Below are 22,525 nucleotides of genomic sequence, written 5' to 3' on the forward strand. Positions count from 1 at the left end.
GGTATTTTAATGCTTTGTAACATTTATTTTAACATCTCTTCATAGTAATAAAGTAATATATAACTCAAAGAATAGAAAAGAATAGAATAGAAAATCATTTATTCAAATAAACTTACATTGAAGCACTTTTGAATAGTCATAACATTTTTTTTAATCTACCGCTCATTCGGAATGCTGTCTCATCACAAGAAGAACAAGAAAGAAACTTGTGTGTTGCTCTTTTAAATAATTTATTCTTACTTACAATTTAAGTTTAAGTGTGTGAATACAAACCACCGATTAGCACTAATTGAATGAAATAAATAATAATAAAGAGGACAAAACCACAAATAAATCAAAGATGGCATTAGCACTTGTAGAGTTTAATTCAATGAAATAATAAAATAAAAGAGAGAAAGCAAGGATTAACTTGTGATTATCTTTTATGACAAACAACTTAGTTCGATAAACCCGTCCATAAATACTTAGTATGCCCTGCGCGTTATAAATTACAATTATTTTTTTTTTTTTTGTAATAATCTTTACATTAGGGGCGAGTGCAGATGGTCCAAACGCGGAAGGACTTTGGAGCGGCTGAAGTACTCCTGCCTAAACATAAACTACGTTCTTGGACGCAGCGCGCGCAGGCGCCCGGTTGAATGTGCGATATTGAGTGTTTGAGGTCGTCGTCTTCGCCGGCGAGGACGGTGTCGTGTGTGTGTGTGTGTGTTCGGGATGGAACGGGTCAACGAACGAACGTCGGGGTCAATGAGAACGTGCCTCGGTTTTTCTGGGACTATATTGATATCTTATGACAAACAACTTAGTTCGGTCCATAAATACTAATTATTATATTAATCTTTACAGAAGTACTACGTACTACGTTCTTTTTTTTTTTAATCAGATACTATATTGATATAAACCCTAACAATTATTATATTATACAGAAACGTATTTTTTTTCATTATTCTTAAAATACATTACAATTCAAATGCAAGACATTTTTATATTGTCATAAATTGATAATTTACTAACTGATTCTCTATAGCTATACGTTTAAAAAGAAACTAAGTTGACACACGAAATTAAAACAAAAAGTGTATCCTTAAGAAATTCTTTAAGAAACTTTTTTTTCCGATGAGACGCACACATGTTGTCAACAATCAGCCATACCACTACTTTTTTCTTTATAAATGTTGCCAGTTTATTATTAAACGTTCTACTAGAGGGTCTCTTAATGCCATCTAGCGAATTCAATTCGAATTAACTCCATTACAAATAGGTTTAAATGTATCATATTCTTACCGTGCCGTTACATTGCCGTCTATATACTGGGCAATCACTGTAGTGTTTACCCTAGCTTCTTTTTTTTAATGAAAACCGATTAATTTAATTCACGTGTAATTCTAAAACAAGCTTCTTTAAAGAAAATCTGATTAGTGTGAAATTTTGATGACTTATCCTATGTACAACTATGTGTAAACATAACGTATGAACATTTTTTTAAAATATGAATTCAATTAGTTATTCTTCAAAGTAGCCAGTTTTGTACTAGGAAGGACCAGCCTTAAGGATTTAATGTATTATAGGAAATGTCATAAAATAAAAAAGGAAATAGAAACATGTTTATACCTGTCTACTTGACCTACTGCAGCTCGTAGCGGCTGTGTCGCTCGGCAGGGCGGCCTCTCAATTAGCGAGACAAAGGGTAACTTACTTTGACGACCAGTCCTGTACCCTTAATGAATTTTCTAACAAAACACCTCGTCTTTCCTTCCCAATTAAATGGTTATATCACACACGGAGCAGCAGTACTTATACCTGTTAGAATGTAGGTAAGCATTACAGCCTTTTTTTTTATTGTAGAATATTGAAATGACAAGTATAATCTGTCTGTCTATTTGTTCCGGCTAATCTCTGAAATGGCTGGATCGATTTAGACGGTACTTTTATCGTCAGTACGATACCCACTCGCAGGCGAGGTTCGAATCCCTAGTGGTGCCCTCAGGCTAAAGTCGTATCCGTCAGGCAGGAGTTGGCCTTTAGCCGCTCCATAAGTCCTTCCACGGGTTTGGAGTGCCATCTGCACTCGCTCCCTAACGTCCGGTGCAGCTGTAAAGGCCAGCTGCGACCACAGGATTAGAGTAGTCCGAAAAAAAAAGTACGATACAGTTCGTAGTTAGTACCCTAAGTTACTCCTTATTATATCGGCTAACTGCCAATAAAAGTCCCGTCAAATCTGTCCAGCCATTTCAAAGATTAGCCGGAACAAACAGACAGACAAAAATTATAAAAAATGTTATTTTGGTGCATGTACCGTATTTATATTCATAAGCGGTTATTTCAATATTACAAACAGACACTCCAATTTTATTTATATAGATGTCAAAACAACATTTCCGGGGACAGCTAGTCTTATGAAATTTTGTGTATATACATATATTTGTATCTTTAGATACTGTTTTGGTCTGAGAATAGGACTTAAAATCTTAACCCTTAAGTGTTAAGGGTGGCCAACCAAATATTTACTTTATTGTTAGTATGTTTGTTTGTTTTAGATAGATATATATATAAATTCTTCACCAATTACATGACATAGTGCACATGCGGTACTGAAGAAATTAATGTGAAATAAAAGAAATGCAGAGTTTATGTGCCGCAAAGAGACCGAGTTCTTTCAAATATATATTTATTTGCATTGTTAGGATTCACATCGATATTGGAGAAAAAATAATTTAAAAATATTAAAAGAAAGTATCGGTAAACTAGTAGCATATAACCCCCACTCATATCTTCTCTGTATAAAAGGAGGACTTTGTAAGCCACGGCATCACCTCCGATCAATTCCCCATCCAATTCAAACGGGGATCGATATTACGACGGCCTGAGCCGAGGTTCGAACCCGCGGGGTCCTCAGACTAAAGTCTTATCCGTCAGGCGGGAGTTGGCCTTCAGCCGCTCCATAAGTCCTTCCGCGGGTTTGGAGTACCATCTGCACTCGCCCCCTATCATCTGGTGAAGCTGTAAAGGCCAGCTGCGGCCAACAGCATTAGAGTAGTCTGAAAAAAAAGCTACGGCACTCGGTGTTTGAGCACAGGATGTGCTGGTTATATTTTAAATGCTAAATAGAATTGTGTTAGAGACATAGTTAAATTAATGCTATATAGTTGTTATTTTATTCTAATACATACTTTTATTAGTACATAGAGTTGATATTTCATATTTATTTATAGATTATTATAGACCCCTTTTAATAATATATTTTAGTTTTGTATTATATTTTTTAAGCTTTTTAATTTTAGGTTGTAGTTGTATAATTAAATTATGTAAATGATATAACTAGTTTAGTATAAGTACGTTTGCTGCTTCTCATCTGCGGGACTCCATTAGTCGGGTGCGTTCAGCAGCGGAGTCCGCAGCCAAGTACGGGGTCTTGGAGACGACGTACTTATTCGTACCGGTGGATTTCGAAACTACAGGGGTGCGGGGGGCGGAGGCAAAAGTATTTATAAACGAGTTGGGGCGGCGCATTGTCCACAGAGGCCATGATCGACGTTCCGGATTGTATCTGGCGCAAAGGATTTCCCCAGCAATTCAACGTGGAAATGCTGCGAGCGTTATGGGAATCTTTAAGCCGGGTACGGTACGGGACAATCATAGCAATTAACTTTTAGGATTTTTTTCTGTTTTTTTTTTTATTGTATGTATTGATGTAATTAATTTTAGGTAATTGAAAGATTATATATTATTTTGATTTTGTACTTTGAAATTTGGCAGAATAATTATTGTTATGAATAAATAAATAAATATGTATGTTTAGTATTGTTGTCTTTAAAATTAAATAGTTATTAATAAATATAATTATGAATTAAGTTGCCACTAGATGGCGATTGTTCGGATTTTAATTCTTAGGAAATGTTATTTACAAATATATAATCAATATATAATTTGTGTATGTATATTCATGTGTTTATATGTATTTAGTTTTAGTATATGACGACCTCGGTGGTCTAGCGGTCTAGCACACCGCTTCACGTCCGATGGTCGCGGGTTCGATTCCTCGATTTGTGTCGGTCTGGGTGTTTTCTATGTATACTAAGTATGTATTTACGAAAAAAAAATATCTATGTATTTGCATCAGTTGTCTAGTACCCATAACACAAGCTTTAGCTAGCTTAACTTGGGTCTAGATGGCGCTGTGTGAATTGTCCTGAGATTATTATTATTATTATTAGTATATGTATAAAAATTTTTTACCTATTGTTTTTATTGATTATATTTGCACCGCCTACAGTTTTTCTCTGCACAGCCTGTGGTTGACTGGTAGAAAAGTAAGGCGTTAAGTCCGCCATATGTACTTTTACCTTGGTATTTGTGCATTGAAGTTATATAAACAAATAAATAAACATTTCCTATAATATTTTTTCCCATAATAAAGAGCATATTGGAAACAATTCGAAATAACTTCTCTTCCACAATGCCATATGCACCGAGGAGGCCTTCCGCTCCTTTAAATTGGAAAATTGAATGTGCCCACTGCACACCATACGCGCAGCATCCAGCTCCATTTTTCATCTTGGCCGAGGGCGGATGTCCCTCGCGCTCGGAGGCACAACCTAATATAGGCGTGTGCTAACCTTTATTTATATCTTACACTATCTGTGCCCGCGACTTCGTCCGCGTGCAATTTAACTGTATTTTAGGTAGCTGATGTAATAAGGAGTAACTTAGGCTACTTTTATTTTAGAGAAAAAAAGTATAACCATAATTTCGCGGGAACTTATGTTTTACATTCGTTTAACATATGCCCAGTTTTGATGGAATGTGTTCGTAATGCATATAAAAGGGAATATACCATCCAAGCTTTAAAGTTACATAGGTTAAACATTTTTTTTTTTATAACACAGGGGACAAACGAGCATGCGGCTCACCTGATGGTAAGTGATTACCGCCGCTCATGAGCACCCGCAACACCAGGGGAATTGCAAGTACGTTGTCGGCCTTTTAAAAAGGAATAAGCTCTTTTCTTGAAGGTTTCAATATCGTATCGGTTCGGAAATACCATTGCTGGAAGGTGATTCCACAATGAAACTGGACATAGGAGTACTTCAGGAAATATTAGCAGAACCAGCTCCCGATGCAGCCAAGTTATTGTTCTGGATGGTATCATATTAGATTAAGTTTTTTAGTTGTATTATGAATTATCATCGTCACATTTTGTGCACAAAAATCCCAAACAAAAATAAAGATAAAAAAAAAACATATGGCCAGTTCAAATATCTATTTTGCACAAACATTTCTATAATAACTGGTCTTTCTATAAAATTTTGCATATTGATAATCACAGCGTGCAGTAACGGCCGAGAATTAGTTTTTATGACAGTAATTCGATTTGAGACGACGATGCGGATTCACGTCTGTTGAATACAGATTATCCATATTAACTTTAGCTTTATTTGAATTTGCTGCAATTAAAAAGACCTACTCAAATCGTGACAAAATTAGAATACAAGTTAAGTATGACGCGGTCATCTATACATATAAATGAAATCGGTATGTCTGTTTGTTTATTTCCAATTAATTATAGTATAGTTATAATTTTAATTTTCATACTGCTTTCTTGATATATGATAGCGTAGCGGCTTTTGTATTGATTGCCGCATGCATCCTTATGTAAAGTGCGAATACTGTAACTACCATATAGTAATTTTTGTAGCTGTGACGTGGTCGTGTGGAATGAGTAGTCATGCTCACTAAAATGTCCAGACATGTGGCGGCGTGGTGGGCCGGGTCAATGGGCTCCCTAAAAAAATATGGTCGAGCGCAGTGATGGCTGGCTCATCAATCATACTCGTGAACGAGTGCTGCTTGTAGGGACTGGTCTGCTCTTATCACTACGACTGATTTAATCTTATTGCATATTTATATTTGATTAAAAATTAGTGCTTGTTGGTAGTTTGTATTCGTTTCGAATTGGAAATGTAAAATTACAATGATTATTTAAAAAAGCAACACGCAAGTTTCTTGCTCGTTCTTCTTGTGATGAGACATCCGAACGAGTGGTAGATAAAAAACAAATTGTTATGACTATTCAAAAGTGCTTAAATTAAGTTTATTTGAATAAATGATTTTCTATTCTATTCTATTCTATTCTATTCCAAAAAACAGCAATATTCATAATATTAATACTAGATTTAAAGACAAACTTGCTGTCCCCAAGTATCGTTTAGAAAAAGTTAATAGGTCTTTTATGGGAATAGGTATAAAAATTTACAATAAGATACCAAAGGATATGTTGGAATTACCCTTAAATAAATTCAAAACATCTGTTAAATCATATTTACTGAGCAAAGCCTATTACTCACTAAACGATTACTTGAATGACGAGTGTGCATGGCAATAGTTGTTCATGCACTGAATTTTCATATAATGTTAGACATAGACACCTATATAAATATACATTGTAAATAAACTGGCTTTAAAAAAAAAGTAATTCAATTGAGTTTCTTGCCAGTTCTTCTCAATTGGATCTATATACCGAACTGGACGGTAGGAAAAAAAAAAAAATTATAATGTAAAAATTTGACGTTCATAAGCGGCTAAAATGTCCTACATGAATAAATGATTTTTGAATTTGAATTTGAATTTGAATTTGTAATATTGAAATAACCGTTTTTACTACATGCATATGAATTTAAATACGATACATACACCAAAATAACATTTATACAATTTTTGTCAGTAATATACAGTGTTTTAAGTTTAACGCGGTCGTCTATACATCTATACATATAAATAAAATTAGAGCGTCTGTTTGTAATATTGAAATAACGTTTTTACTATATGCATATGAATATAAACACGGTACATACACCAAAATAACATTTATTATAATTTTTATCTGTCGGCCTATTTGTTCCGGCTAATCTCTGAAATGGCTGGATCGATTTTGACGGGACTTTTTGGCAGGTAGCTGATGTAATAAGGAATAACTTAGGCTACTTTTATTTTAGAAGTATTGGTTTATTTCACAAAAATAATGTTAAATTCCACGCGGAAGAAATCGCGGGGAACAGATAGTATATATATTGATAGATCTATACCTTGCGAGACAGTTTGTGCTTGACGGTGCACAAAGTTTCTGAGCTTTGAAATATCTTATTTATTGAGAGTCACTCGGCAGAAAAAAAATAAGCCTCGACGGAAAGTACTATTGTGGTGTTATACAACATCAAGGTGTGATCATCTTGATCCAGGTGATCAGGACTACATGGCTAAAAATTATACATATACAGAGAATAGAATAGAATAGAAAATCATTTATTCAAATAAATTTACATTGAAGCACTTTTGAATAGTCATCACATTTATTTTAATCTACCGCTCATTCTGAAAGCTGTCTCATCACAAGAAGAACGGGCAAGAAACTTGTGTGTTGCTCTTTTAAATAATTTTATTGTTACTTCTGATCTGATCTAGCCATTTCAGAGATTAGCCGGAATAAAGAGACAGACAAAATTTGTAAAAAATTTTATTTTGGTGTATGTACCGTATTTATATTCATATGCATGTAGTAAAACACGGTTATTTCTATATTGCAAACAGACACTCCAATTCTATTATGTATAGATATCAAATACCGATTAACGTAATTGTAAAAAAAATATTAAAGTAATACAATTCACCTGCATATGAACGTATTATTTATTCGCCATACTGGATGGTCTGTTCAGGTTACGAACACTGATTAGAGTTTTTGTTTTTGCAATAGCATATGCTGGTGGTCACTCTATTCTCCCAAATTTGAATTTAAACGAATCTGTATTATTGTAAACATGTACAACATTTACATGAAAAGAATACGAGCTGAGTTTCTTGTCAGTTCTTCTCATCTCGAAATCATTCCGAACAGACGGTAGATTTGACATATCATAAGAGTCTGTAATAGACCTACATGAATAAAGATATTTTGAATTTGAATTTAAATTTGGTACTGTGTGTAACTATTGTGAATTTAGGAATTATTTGTGACTACATATCTTTATTTCACAATTATTTTCGTATTTCATACTGTAAAAAAAAATGTCATGTATTTTTTTTTTATTTATTTATTTATTTAAACCTGCACCAGTGTATATATTACTAGAGTTTCTTTTCTTTTTTTGATTCAGCATACTTTTATAGCTTCGGTGTTTGCGCTTTCGGGTTACGCTCGCTTTAGCAGAGTATGTGAAATGTTTTAGAAGTGTTTTATTTATTTAGAATAGAATAACATTTAGTACATCACACATCACAACACAATAAAAACGATTCTAACAGCTGCATATAAATTATTATATAAGATAAACGTAAATAAAAAACAATTTATTAACTTAGATATGAAATCATTATATACAAAAAAAAGAGCAAAATAGTAACAAACAAATAAATAATAATAATAATAATAATAAACCAATACTAAGTAATAATAACAAAGTAAAATGCATTTCCTATCCACCACTGCGGAGCATCATCACCGCGTCACTATACTGATGTGTGTGTAAGGGGCCCATCTCAGCATTATGCCATGACAAAAGCCACGACGCTGATTTTCAGTGGAACCCCGAATAAGTGATTCACGGACAAATGTGCATATAATATAATTAATTTAATACAATATCATATATAATAGACTATATACATAGTTTAAAGGCTATGTATAATTAAGTAGAATATGCTGTGTGGATCACATGATTCATAGTGAGTGAATGAGTAACCAAAATATTAATTTGTTAAAACCAAATTATTTGGTTTATGCATACATTTGAAAATATATCATTTCAACCCAAAAGAATCCAACCACAATAATAATATATATTACATTTGTTCTAGTGTTACTGTATATATATATGTCAGTAATATTTGCAACCTTCCATCAGGGGGGGAAGGGGATTGCCAGTAATGTGGATTGATAAACCCATTGTTAGCAATGTACCATGTCAGGTCGACCTCCACGCGGTTCCCCCTGGAAACCATCGTGTTAAATTCCTGACGAATTTGCACGATGGGCTAACTGACCTGACCTCATGCTCATCTTATCATCCTCCACTGGTGCCTCGCCAGCGTAAACCGTTAGCGCAGGCGGGTGCACCATTCCATTATCATCCATAAAAAAAAAAACCTTCCATGAGGCGATTATCCGTGATTCCAGTTACATAAAAAAAAATATCTCATGTTATTGAAGTAGATATAAATGTACGCCCTCATATAGCGTCGCTACGTGAGTTCATTGGCATTATGGAAAGCGCTGAAGCGCTTCATTGGCGGAACAGATGTTTATAACCCGAATTATTTGTTGTAACGAAAATCCTACGTAAATCCAGCGCGATCCACGCTTTAAGATCATAAATCTTCTTCGTGTTGAATATTTAATAAACTAATATTGAAATTGTACACCTAAAATGTTAGAAAGTATTTTAGATTATGTACTTGTGACGGATGACCTAAATATATATATTATATATTATATATATTATATATATATTATACTGAATATATTAAACAATTGACGGCCTCGGTGGTTGAGCGGTTTAGTACACCGCTTTACTTCCGATGGTCGCGGGTTCGATTCCTCGCAAGGTGCAAACATTGTTTGTTATCATCATCCATAAAAAAAACAGAGCTGCTTAGCGGCTGGAACAAGTAAGCAGCTTCGTCCACGTGATCATTCTTCGTTCAATCAATCCATTAAAAGTGTATATTCGTCTGTATAATAAATGTTATATCGAATTTCATTATGATTGATTAAGCTGTGATACATCAAACCTTGACAATCGAATCACAAAACAAACTGAATCATTCTCGTTTCTTTATATATATTACTAGATACTTGCCCCGGATTCGCACGGGTGTACATGTGTTATATATATAAACCTTCCTCTTGAATCACTCTATCTATTAAAAAAACCGCTTCAAAATCCGTTGCGTAGTTTTAAAGATTTAAGCATACATAGGGACGGACAGACAGCGACAGCGACTTTTTTTATACTATGTAATGAAATAAAATTTTTGTATTCCATGATATAAGGATCTGGTTATCTTTCTATATGAGTTACAATGTCATCTTTTTAAACCCGCTTACCATACGGCGAACCGTATTCCTGAATATGCAAATCCAATGTTTTTGTAATACATACCCCTCAAATATTCGTCTTTCTACCACTAACACCTATTTTTATTGGCGATATAAATTTATATGGCAAACTAGCTGTCCCGACAAACGTTGTTTTGCCTTAAAATAAAAAAAAATTAGGGTGGACTACCCCTAACATTTAGGGGGATGAAAAATAGATGTTGGCCGATTCTCAGACCTACTCAATACGCTCACAAAATTTCATGAGAATCGGTCAAGCCGTTTCGGAGGAGTATGGGAACGAAAACTGTGACACGAGAATTTTATATATAAGAATAATATATGCTAATAATCAACATCTATATGTTAGTTATGAGTTATAGTTAATTATATATGTTAGTTGTATGTTGTATGTTGTTATATGTTGATTATTGTCAAAAATAGTTTTAAGTTAGTATTAGGTACCCGCATATATTAATTTGCCATGTATATACTATATAATAATAATAATAAATAAATAAATAAATAAATAAATAACCCTGGACAATTAACACAGCGCCATCTAGTCCCACGGTAACCTGAGCTTGTGTTATGGGTACTAGACGACTGATAAAAATACACATTTTAATTTTTTTTTGTAATAACATCCAGATCAATACAAACAATTATAATCATGAATACAAATATTGCTTGCGAGGAATCGAACCCGCGACCATCGGAAATAAAGCTTTGTGCTAAAACACTAGATCCACTGATCTAGTGTCTTAGCACACTGCTGTACTTCCTAGGTTTGTCTATATATATAATTATATTCTAAATAACAGAATTGCAACTAATAAAAGTCACAAGTCAATCATAAGCTATGCCAATTCTCCATTCCGGCGAGCATTGAACCTCTAAATATATTTTTATATTCAGTTAAAAGCTATAAAAGAGCATTACGTGGAACCAATGGATTTAACGTAGATTCCAAAGTGTATATTATCTCCCAATTGTAGAAAATATGTTGGATTTTCAACTCTATTTATATGGGCATAAGTGTTGTGAAAACTTCGGCTGTGTATTATAGAAGTCTTTCAGAGAAATTATGGTGATAACTTGGTGGTTTGCAGTTAAAATGTAAATGATGGCCACATAATAGATACGATTTGCCAATTTCGTGGCAGAATTGTGAATTTTGAATAGAAATAATCTTTACTAAAATAAACTTATTACAAGCACTTTTGAATAGTCATATTTTGATTCTACCACTCATTCGGAATGAAGATTCGTCACAAGAAGAATGAGCAAGAAACTTGTGTGTTGCTCTTTTGAATAAATTATTTTATATAAATAATTTTGTTGTCAATTTTTCTTCAATTATCCAAGACACACCAGTGTCGATGTAATATAACTCCCTTGTTCATTATAACTTCGGACGTTTGTAAAATTTATTGCAACAATAGTTTTTTCTTAATAACAGGGATGTTACCTTATTCCCACTCACGTGGCGCCTACTTTATTTTTATTTCTACTCTCTTTCCTAAGGTTGTCTGGAAGAAATTGCGTTAGCGATAACACCGCCTTCTGTGCCTTCTTCTTTCTTTAATGTATTGTTATATATTAATTTCTTTTTATGTGGGTATCTACTTTTAATATTGGTGCAATAAATAATTATAAATAAAATAAAAATATTATTACTATATTAGTATTATGACGACCTCGGTGGTCTAGCGGTCTAGCACACCGCTTTACGTCCGATGGTCGCGGGTTCGATTCCTCGCACGGCACAAACATTTGTATTCATGAGTATGATTATTTGTATCGGTCTGGGTGTTTTCTATGTATACTATGTATGTATTTACGAAAAAAAAAATATCTATGTACTTGTATCAGTTATCTAGTACCCGTAACACAAGCTTTAGATAGCTTAACTCGGGTCTAGATGGCGCTGTGTGAATTGTCCTGAGATTATTATTATTATTATTATTATTATGCGAGATATTGCATCTCTGTGCATTTTCTACCGCATATATCACTGGGAGTGTTCTGAGGAATTGTTCGGATTAATACCAGCTGCTGAGTTTCAACACCGTACCACCCGCCAGAAACTGAAATACCATCCTGATCATCTGGATGAATGGCGGTCTTCCACAGTACGGTTTTCTAGAAACTTTTGCCCCGCACAACCACATTGTGGAATCACCTTCCAGCAATGGTATTTCCGAACCGATACGATATTGAAACCTTCAAGAAAAGAGCTTATTCCTTTTTAAAAGGCCGACAACGTACTTGCAATTCCCCTGGTGTTGCGGGTGCTCATGGGCGGCGGTAATCACTTAGCATCAGGTGAGCCGCATGCTCGTTTGTCCCCTGTGTTAAAAAAAAAAAAAATATTATTCAATGCCATTTTTAAAGACTAAGATCTCTTAGGGCTAAGATAATTATTTATGCTTTTAGACGTTTTAAAAGAATATAGATAAAAATAAATAACGAGTTACGGTAAATTACTATAGTAAATAAACATTAATTAATTAATTTTTATATATTTTTTTTAATAATGACAATGGCAGGAGCACCTGGATACCAGCTCGGTCCTTTTGACTCGGTTCAAAGACGTGCTATGAGAATAGTCGATGATCACAATATCTCTAGCGGTATCGAGCCACTTAGTTTGAGGCGTGACTTCGCTTCGCTTTGTGTGTTCTACTGATTACACAACAGACTGTGTTCTGATGAATTGTTCGACATGATGCCTACGGCCACCTTTTACCATCGCACCGCTCGCCATCGACAGGGAATTCATTCCCACACGCTGGAACCTAAGTGATCTCGAACAGCGCGGTTTCAGAGGAGCTTCCTCCCGCGTACACTTAGGTTGTGGAATGAACTTCCTGTCGAGGTTTTCTCACGAGACTACAGCATGGGGTTCTTCAAGAAGGGTATATTAAGGTTTCTTAAGGGTCGGCAACACGCACGTGACACCACTGGCACTCATTGTTCTGTTGTAAACTAATCCATGATAAAAATTTCCATGGATTATATTTTTTAATTCTGAAAAGAGAAAAAGAAATATATTAATAGAAAAAAAGTTATTTAATTTTCAAAATGTAAAATGACTTCTGGGCCACCCTGTAGTTTATGTAATTAGTGTAAGCTAGAGTAATTCAAGATGTAACAGTTAATATACAAGTTACACCCTACTGTGTGTGTTTGAGTAAACAACACAGTAATATAGCTTTGTGATGACAGGAGGGGAACTGAGAGTTCAGTTCCCCTCCTGTCATCACAAAGCTATATTACTGTAAAGTTTCATTAACATCAGTTCAATAGTTTTTGCTTGAAAGAGTAACAAACATATATCAATACTCACAAACTTTGGCATTTATAATATTAATCCATATATATATAACTCAAATGTGACTGACATAGTGATCTATCAACGCACAGCCCAAACCAGTTGACGGATCGGGCTGAAATTTGGCATGCAATTAGATATTATGATGTATACATCCGCTAAGAAAGGATTTTGATTAATTTTACCCCCAAGGGGATTAAATAGGGGATGAAAGTTTGTATGAAACTTTGTCAATTTTAAACCGATCGGGCTGAGACTTTGCATGCATGAAGTACTCATCAGATAGCTTATAGTAAATGAGCTTCTAGAAGGTAAAGCCTCTGAAAGGGGCGTACGAATACATCAGAGTTCGTCTTAATCTTGGCTACTCTGGCTATCCCTTCCCACCAGGGGTACCATCTTTCCACCCAACCTCCCCTCCACCAAGTAGGGTCCGGTGACTTAAATTTCCAGCTGGTATGCTTGTCTTGAACTAGATGAAATAGAATTACACTACTCGATGGTATGCATAAAGCTACTATGACGTAGGAATTCTCTAAGAAAGGATTTTGATAAATTCCACGATAAATTAACACGTGCGAAGCCGCGGGCAAAAGCTAGTAAGATATATATCTGTACTTTCTTCACTAGTTGAATAAGCAACTCGTATTAATTAAAAGCGTTAGGTAAAAGAAAAATGTCGTATTGGTGCGGTCAGTAATTACCGTGGGTACGGTTCCGGGGCCCTGGATGATTTCCCTGGGGCTCGCTGCCGACGCGCGATGTTTGCGAGCCGAAATGAAGACATTTGCGGATTCCATTATGGAAAAACTGCCGCCTAGTTATCGTCACCGTTTACAGACGACGCCGCGGGCTTTCGTATTGCCTAATTAATATTGGACCCATTTTATTCTCTTTTTTTTTTACATTTTTTTTTTCTATACACGTAAATTTATATCTTAATACATTGGTAGAAGTCTCATACGTGAATAGTTAATTATGATTTGACAATAATCTTATTAATATTATTAGCGAAAGTTTGTGTGTATGAATGTATGTTTGTTACTCTTTCATGCAAACACTGCCGAATAATTAATAATAATAATAATCTCAGGACAATTCACACAGCGCCATCTAGACCCAAGTTAAGCTAGCTAAAGCTTGTGTTATGGGTACTAGATAACTGATACAAATACATAGATTTTTTTGTAAATACATATATATTATACATAGAAGACACTGAGACCGATACAAACAATCGTATTCATGAATACAAATGTTTGTGCCGTGCGAGGAATCGAACCCGCGACCATCGGTCGTAAAGCGATGTGCTAGACCGCTAGACCACCGAGGTCGTCGAATGATTGATTGAATTGATTTTATTATTTCATTGAATTAGTGCTAATCGGTGGTTTGTATTCACACACTTAAACTTAAATTGTAAGTAAGAATAAATTATTTAAAAGAGCAACACACAAGTTTCTTGCTTGTTCTTCTTGTGATGAGACAGCATTCCGAATGAGCGGTAGATTAAAAAAAAATGTTATGACTATTCAAAAGTGCTTCAATATAAGTTTATTTGAATAAATGATTTTCTATTCTATTCTATTCTATTGATTGTAGTGAAACTTTACAATAATATAGACAATGATGATGATGACATGAGAGGGAAAGAACAATTCACACAACACCGTCTAGTCCCAAGCTAAGGAGAGGTTGTGTTATTGGTATTAGACAACTGATATAAATACTTTTTATTCTTTTTGACGACCTCGGTGGTCTAGCGGTCAAGCACACCGCTTTATGTCCGATGGTCGCGGGTTCGATTCCTCGCACGGCACAAACATTTGTATTCATGAGTCTGATTGTTTGTATCGGTCTGGGTGTTTCTATGTATAATATGTATGTATTTAAAAAAAAAAAATCTATGTATATGTATCAGTTATCTAGTACCCATAACACAAGCTCTAGCTAGCTTAACTTGGATCTAGATGGCGCTGTGTGAATTGTCCTGAGATTATTATTATTATTTTTTTTTTTTTTGTAAATACTTATACAAACCAATACAAATAAGGGGGGAAGGGAACTGTTAGTACTGTGGACTGATGATCCCATTGCTAGCAATGTACCATGTCAGGTCGACCTCCACGCGGTTCCCCCTAGAAACCATCGTGATAAATTCTCGGTGACGTCCATTGGTGCCCCGCCAGCGTAAACCATTAGCGCAGGCGGTTTTTTTTTAAAGGATGATAATTGAATGGTGCCCCATTCAATTATCATCCTTTAAAAAAAAACCAATACAAAAAATCATAATTATGTGTATAGATGATTGCACCGTGTGAATCGAACCCGCGACATCGGATGTAAAGCGATGCGTTAATCTGACCACAAAGGCCGTCAAACAATATTGATAGTCCATGTTCGATGACATAATATAATCTATATTTTTTTTTATATATAACACAGGGGACAAACGAGCATGCGGCTCACCTGATGGTAAGTGATTACCGCCGCCCATGAGCACCCGCAACACCAGGGGAATTGCAAGTACGTTGTCGGCCTTTTAAAAAGGAATAAGCTCTTTTCTTGAACGTTTCAATATCGTATCGGTTCGGAAATACCATTGCTGGAAGGTGATTCCACAATCGCCACGATAAAATAAACAATATTCACTCTAAATTTGTAACAACTAGACATACAAACATACTATCTTGATTGTATGATTAGCAGATATTACTTGCTCGCAGTGCACGGTAACAAAAATTTGCACTATCCGAGGTATCTCGATCCAGGAGCACTTTCGCTAACGGAATTAAAACCTATCGTCTGCTAATTTATTCAGTGGCCAGGGGCTGGCGGCGAGCGTGATTTCCCCGGAGCTCTGCGAAGGCGATCGGCTCCCAGGTCATCCGTCCAGATGCCAGATATTCACCGCACCACCGGCCAGTAGTTGAATAAATGATCACTTAACCGACCTCTTAGAAATTCACCATTCACTCACAAGTACAATCGAAGTAAAACTTTTATAATTTTCCACCACTATAATTTTGTTCCTTTTTATCACGTATGGGTAAGAGCTTCTACCAGTTCTTCCAATCCATGATTCTCTACATATAACCACAATGTTATATCTACATATGTACACCAACTTTGATGTCATCTTATATATAAAATTCTCGTGTCACAGTTTTCATTCCTATACTCCTCCGAAACGGCTTGAGCGATTCTCATGAAATTTTGTGAGCGTATTGAGTAGGTCTGAGAATCGGCCAACATCTATTTTTCATCCCCCTAAATGTTAGGGGTAGTCCACCTCTAATTTTTTTTTTATTTTAAGGCAGAACAACGTTTGCCAGCTAGTGTTATATATAAAATTCTCGTGTCACAATGTTAGTTACCATACTCCTCTGAAACGGCTTGACCGATTTTGATCAAATTTTATATGCATATTCAGTAGGTCTGAGAATTGGCTACTATCTATTTTTAATACCTCTAAGTGATAAGGGTTGTCCACCCGTAACATTGTTTTTTTATTTTTTGTGAAAAATTTATTATTTATATTTTTTTATTATGTCATTAAAAATACATACAACCCTAAATTTTCACCCTTCTATCAACAACCCCTATTGTTTTATACCGTTATTAATATATATGGCAAAACAACGTTTGCCGGGACAGCTAGTTATAATAGAATATTCTCGAACAATTCACGCAGCGCCATCTAGTCCCAACCTGAGAAGCTAAGCTTGTGTTATAGGTACTAGACAACTGGTAGATATTATTTTAATACATAAATTGATAAGGGGTTAATAGTCTGGTTGTAATGAAGGTCTGTAATGGGAAATAGTTACGCCATTGCTAACAATTTACCATGATAGGTCGACCTCCACGCGATCCACCCTGGAAACCATCGTGATTAATTCCTGCGGAAGTCATTATTTATTTTTATTTATTCATTTATTTCAGGCAACTAGGCCCATATTATAAATACCTTATAGACTAACATACATATAATATAATATTTAAAAACTAATGCAATGATATTGTCTGTGTGATCACGGCACTGAAGACGGCAATCTGCCACGGTAGCGCCGATATACCACACCTTTCGGCCAGTAGTCACCTTCATGAAAGATCATGAAGGTGGGCAGCAAGTCGGTGGGGACCAGGGCCACAAACGCTTTGAAACTCGCGTTGTGACTCGACTTCAGCTGCGTCGCCCTCAATGTCAGGTTACTCTTGGTACGAATATAATCGACAATGTCCTGCTCCTTAGTTTATTATTATGATGGACTAGCTGACATGCTCATCTTATCATCCTTTACTGGTTCTATTATCAAAATTTATTCAAATTCAAATTCAATCATTTATTCATGTAGGACATTTTAGCCGCTTAAATACATACATACATAAACACTCGGATCGAAACTAACAATAAACTTGACGGCCTCGTTGGTATAGTAGCTCACCGCCTTACCTCCGATAGTCACGGGTTCGACTCGCACGCTACAAACATTTGTATTCATGAGTATGATTGTTTACATCGGTCTGGGTGTTTTCTATGTATAAATATCTATGTATTTGTATCAGTTGTCTAGTACCCATAACATATATTTTAGCTAGCTTAACTTGGGTCTAGACGGCGCTGTGTGAATTGTTCTGAGATTATTATTATTTTACAAAAATTCTCATCTCCCCTCTTAAGGAGAGGAGATGGCAACTTCCCCCGGCAGAAGCACAGTCGGCCGGGGTTCAGGGCCCCAGGAAGAGAATTTGTTCTTCTCATCTCATCATTCCGAGCGTACAATACGGGCAGAATCTAAATATTATTATTATTATTATACTTATAAATATTCTTGTCAGTACAATGCGGACAGAATCTAAATATTATTATTATTATATATATATAAATATTTGTATCTTGCTAGTAACCGAACCTGCGGCAATCAAAAGCAAAGCGGTGAGCTCTGTTAGACCTCGGTCCATCAGATATACGGTAGATACTACATTCAGCGTGTGATGTTTGCCCCAAAAATTATATTTCCCTGTTGATGAGCCGTCACCGGCTACCAGTCCGCATTAATGAAGCCAACGGAATAATTCCACGAAAAATTTACGCTGACGAGGCAAAAATTTGAGCGGCTAATGCAATGATCTCATTCGTTAGCGCCACACACCGCAAAAGCTAATGGAATTAATAATTTGCCAGATCATATGCGAAAAGCGGTACGGAACCCGTTTGACATAATAATTACATCTTTTTAGGGTTCCCACACAATAGAATAGACTAGAAAATCCTTTATTCATATAAATTTAATTTAAGCACTTTTCAATAATCATAGCAATTTTTTAATCTACCGCAAATTCGGAATTCTGTCTCATCACAAGAACGAGTAAGAAACTTTTGTGTTGCTCTTTTAAACAATCCTTGTAAGTTCACATTTCACAAGTCGAAATGTGTGAATACAAACTACCAACCAGCACTAATTTATTAGGGTCAAATAATAATAATAATCTCAGGTATATATTGTAATAATCATCTAGACCCAAGTTAAGCTATCTAAAGTTTGTGTTATGGGTACTTGATAACTGATACATATACATAGATTTTTTTGTAAATACATACATATTATACATAGAAAACACCCAGACCGATACAAACAATCATACTCATGAATACAAATGTTCGTGCCGTGCGAGGAATCGAACCCGCGACCATCAGTCGTAAAGCGGTGTGCTAGACCGCTAGACCACCGAGGTCGTCAAATAGAAATACACAATAAGATTAAATCAATCGTAGTGAGTATGACTATCGTTTTGGAGATCTTTGGGGAGGCCTATGTCCAGCAGTGGACGTCTTCCGGGCTGAAATGATAATGACATTTTAGCCGCTTATGAACGTCAAATTTTTTATATCATAATTTTTCCGTACCCTCCATTTCAATATACAGATTTAATTAAAAAGAACTGGCAAGTATCTCATTGAATTGATTACTTTTTTTTAAAAAAAAAGCCACTTTATTTACGATGTATATTTATATAGGTGTCTTTGTCTAACATTAAATGAAAATCTCGTGCTTGAACAACTATTACCATGCACGCACGTCATTCAACTAATCGTTTAGTGAGTAATAGGCTTTGCTCAGTAAATATGATTTAACAGATGTTTTGAATACATTTAAGGGTTAATTCAGATAAATGCGAAAGTTTGTAAATATGGATGTTTGTTACTCTTTGACGCAAAAACTGTTAAACGGATTATGATGAAACTCTGCAATGATTACATCAGAATAACATAGGCTTTTTTTCGGACTACTCTAATGCTGTTGGCCGTAGCTGGCCTTTACAGCTTCACCGGACGTTATGGGGCGAGTGCAGATTGCACTACAAACCCGCGGAAGGACTTATGGAGCGGCTGAAGGCCAACTCCTGCCCGACGGATACGACTTTAGTCTGAGGGCACCACTAGGGGTTCGAACCTCGGCTCAGGCCGTCGTAATTTCGATCCCCGTTTGAATTGGACGGGGGATCGATCGGAGGGGATTAACATAGGCTATAAATTTCACGCGAGCGAAACCGTATGCACAGCTTGTTAGTATAAAGTGAAGTTGCTCCAGTTGTATGTTCGCTTAAAACTACGCAACAGATTGTAATGCAATTGTTAGCAACAGAAAGAGTGATTCAAGAGGAAGAATATTTCTATCATTAAAAAAAATGGCGGTTCGCGCCAAAAATATATACCTGCGCGAAATGCGAACAAATAAAAAGCGAAACGAAGCAGCTCGTTACCGGACACACCCTAATCCAATCAGGTTGATTCTCATTGACCCTTTTGCGAGCAAACCGAGTTTTATCAGAACAGAAAAGTGCCTACGTCAGAGAGTATATTAAGTAAACATGTGCTATATTCAGGTGACCACCAACTATACACAGTTACTGAGTTTTGTACTCTTTTTCTCAAACCGTACTCTTTTCAAATCGTATAGATACTCTGGCAGTACTCATTTGCATAATTTCATACTCATTTGTATTAGTAAAACATTTTTTTAGATTATCTTATTTCAATTTTATTAATGATAATTTTCTCTTTGAAGAAATTCGAAGAGTAGATTTATATTAAACTAGCTTTTGGCTGCGGCTTCGCTCGCGTTAATTTATCCCCTTAGGGGTGGAATTTATCAAAATCCGTTCTTAGGGGATGCCTACGTCATAGTAGCTTTATGCGTGCTTGCGGTTTAAAATTGACAAAGTTTCATACATACAAACTTTCATCCCCTATTTTATCCCCTAGGGGGTAGAATTAACCAAAATCCTTTCTTAGCGGATGCCTACGTCATAACATCTACCTGCATGCCAAATTTCAGCCGGATCCGTCCAGTGGTTTGAGCTGTGCGTTGATAGATCACTACGTCAGTCACCTTTCAGTTATATATATTTAGATGAAGAAAAATTGAAATAGAAATAGAAATAATCTTTATTCAAATAAACTCATTACAAGCATTTTTGAATAGTCATATTTTGATTCTACCACTCATTCGGAATGCAGATTCATCACAAGAAGAATGAGCAAGAAACTTGTGCGTAGCTCTTTTCAATAGATGTTTTTTTTATATAATAATTGAAGAAATAGAACGATGAGAAAATAGAATTCGACAAAAGATTAGTAGAAATCTTTCAGCATTTTAAAGTAGAACATATCCCACATGAAAATGTATAAGTTTCAATAGAAATTTCCTTATGTTGTCCAGTGACTAATGTTGCTGTTGAAAGTACATCACTAGGAAACGTTTATTATAGCAGTGAGAAGTCACATTTCTGTAAAAACATTATCTACCGTCTTAACTGTCAAATTTAATATGTAAAATGAAAGTTGCTCGGCTGTGACTACATTTCGGACGCTTGTATCCAGAGCCGTAAAATATTAATAAATAAAAAAATCATCACGTAGCAAAAAAAAAATACACTCCAAAGAAAAATATGTTTTTAAAAGAAAATAAAGTTTTTATCGTTATTTCTTTTTTTTTTCACCTATGAAATACAAAGTGTACTCTTTTTGAACAAAAAATATTTGGTCACCTTATTATTATACTTGGTATATCTGTAATATACTTATTAAAATATTATTCTGTGTGTTTATTAGCGAAGAGGTTTAGGTAGGCTGTTTATTTATTTTCAAAGTGAAATAATAATATTTTACAAGAAATATGTAGGTATGTATTTACTTTTACATTGCAGTATAAAATTACAATCCAGTTTCATCGCTTAAATCTCTCCTTTCCGTAGAAAAGAACATGTGCCTACACTTGTGATATTTCTCAATTTCTCAAGTGTCGACACACTTGAGACCCTTCTATTAGTTTACGTCTACACTAACATATATTTAAGTTCAGTGTAAAATCAGTCTACGCCCCGACTCCGCGTCGACTGGGCGCGTTAATAAACCATGTAGCAACTACCAATAAACTTAATAATGTCTAATAAGTAGTGCAATCATTTTACTGGTATACTCACTACCTACATACTACAACAAATATATTATGTAGCGCCACCTCTTCACAACAAATATATAACGATACACTGTATCATGTAATGAGGATAACCACCGCGCTACAAACAGAACAGATAAAGCATAAGAGAACAGAACAAATAAAAAAAAAGTTCAATATACAAGTATGTCACTAGTATAAATATATCTCATTTAACACGACCTTAGTCTAGCGATTTAGCACACCGCTTCACTTCCGTCGGTCGCGGGTTCGATTCCTCGTACAGTACGAATTTGTCCTCGTGAGTTTGATTATTTGTATTGATCCGGGTATTTCTATGATTATTATGTGTGTATTTACAAAAAAAATGTATCCAAATATTTATGTCAGTCGTCTAGCACTCATAACACAAACTCTGAGTAGCTTGGGACTGGCTATCAACGCACGGAACTACAAATTAGGAGCCAATACCTATAGATAAACATTTTTATAAATAGATAACATTATTCTCATTCTATATAGACGACCTGGCTCTAATCCGAAATCATTTTTCATGTACTAAGTATCACACACAGACTGGTCATCCGCATCCTTCTAGGGAATGAAGGTTGGGACCTCGGGACTTTTGCCCTG

Source organism: Achroia grisella, unplaced genomic scaffold (assembly GCF_030625045.1).
Source record: "Achroia grisella isolate CSIRO2021 unplaced genomic scaffold, CSIRO_AGI_Agris_v1 utg842, whole genome shotgun sequence".
Classification (NCBI taxonomy): Eukaryota; Metazoa; Arthropoda; class Insecta; order Lepidoptera; family Pyralidae; genus Achroia; species Achroia grisella.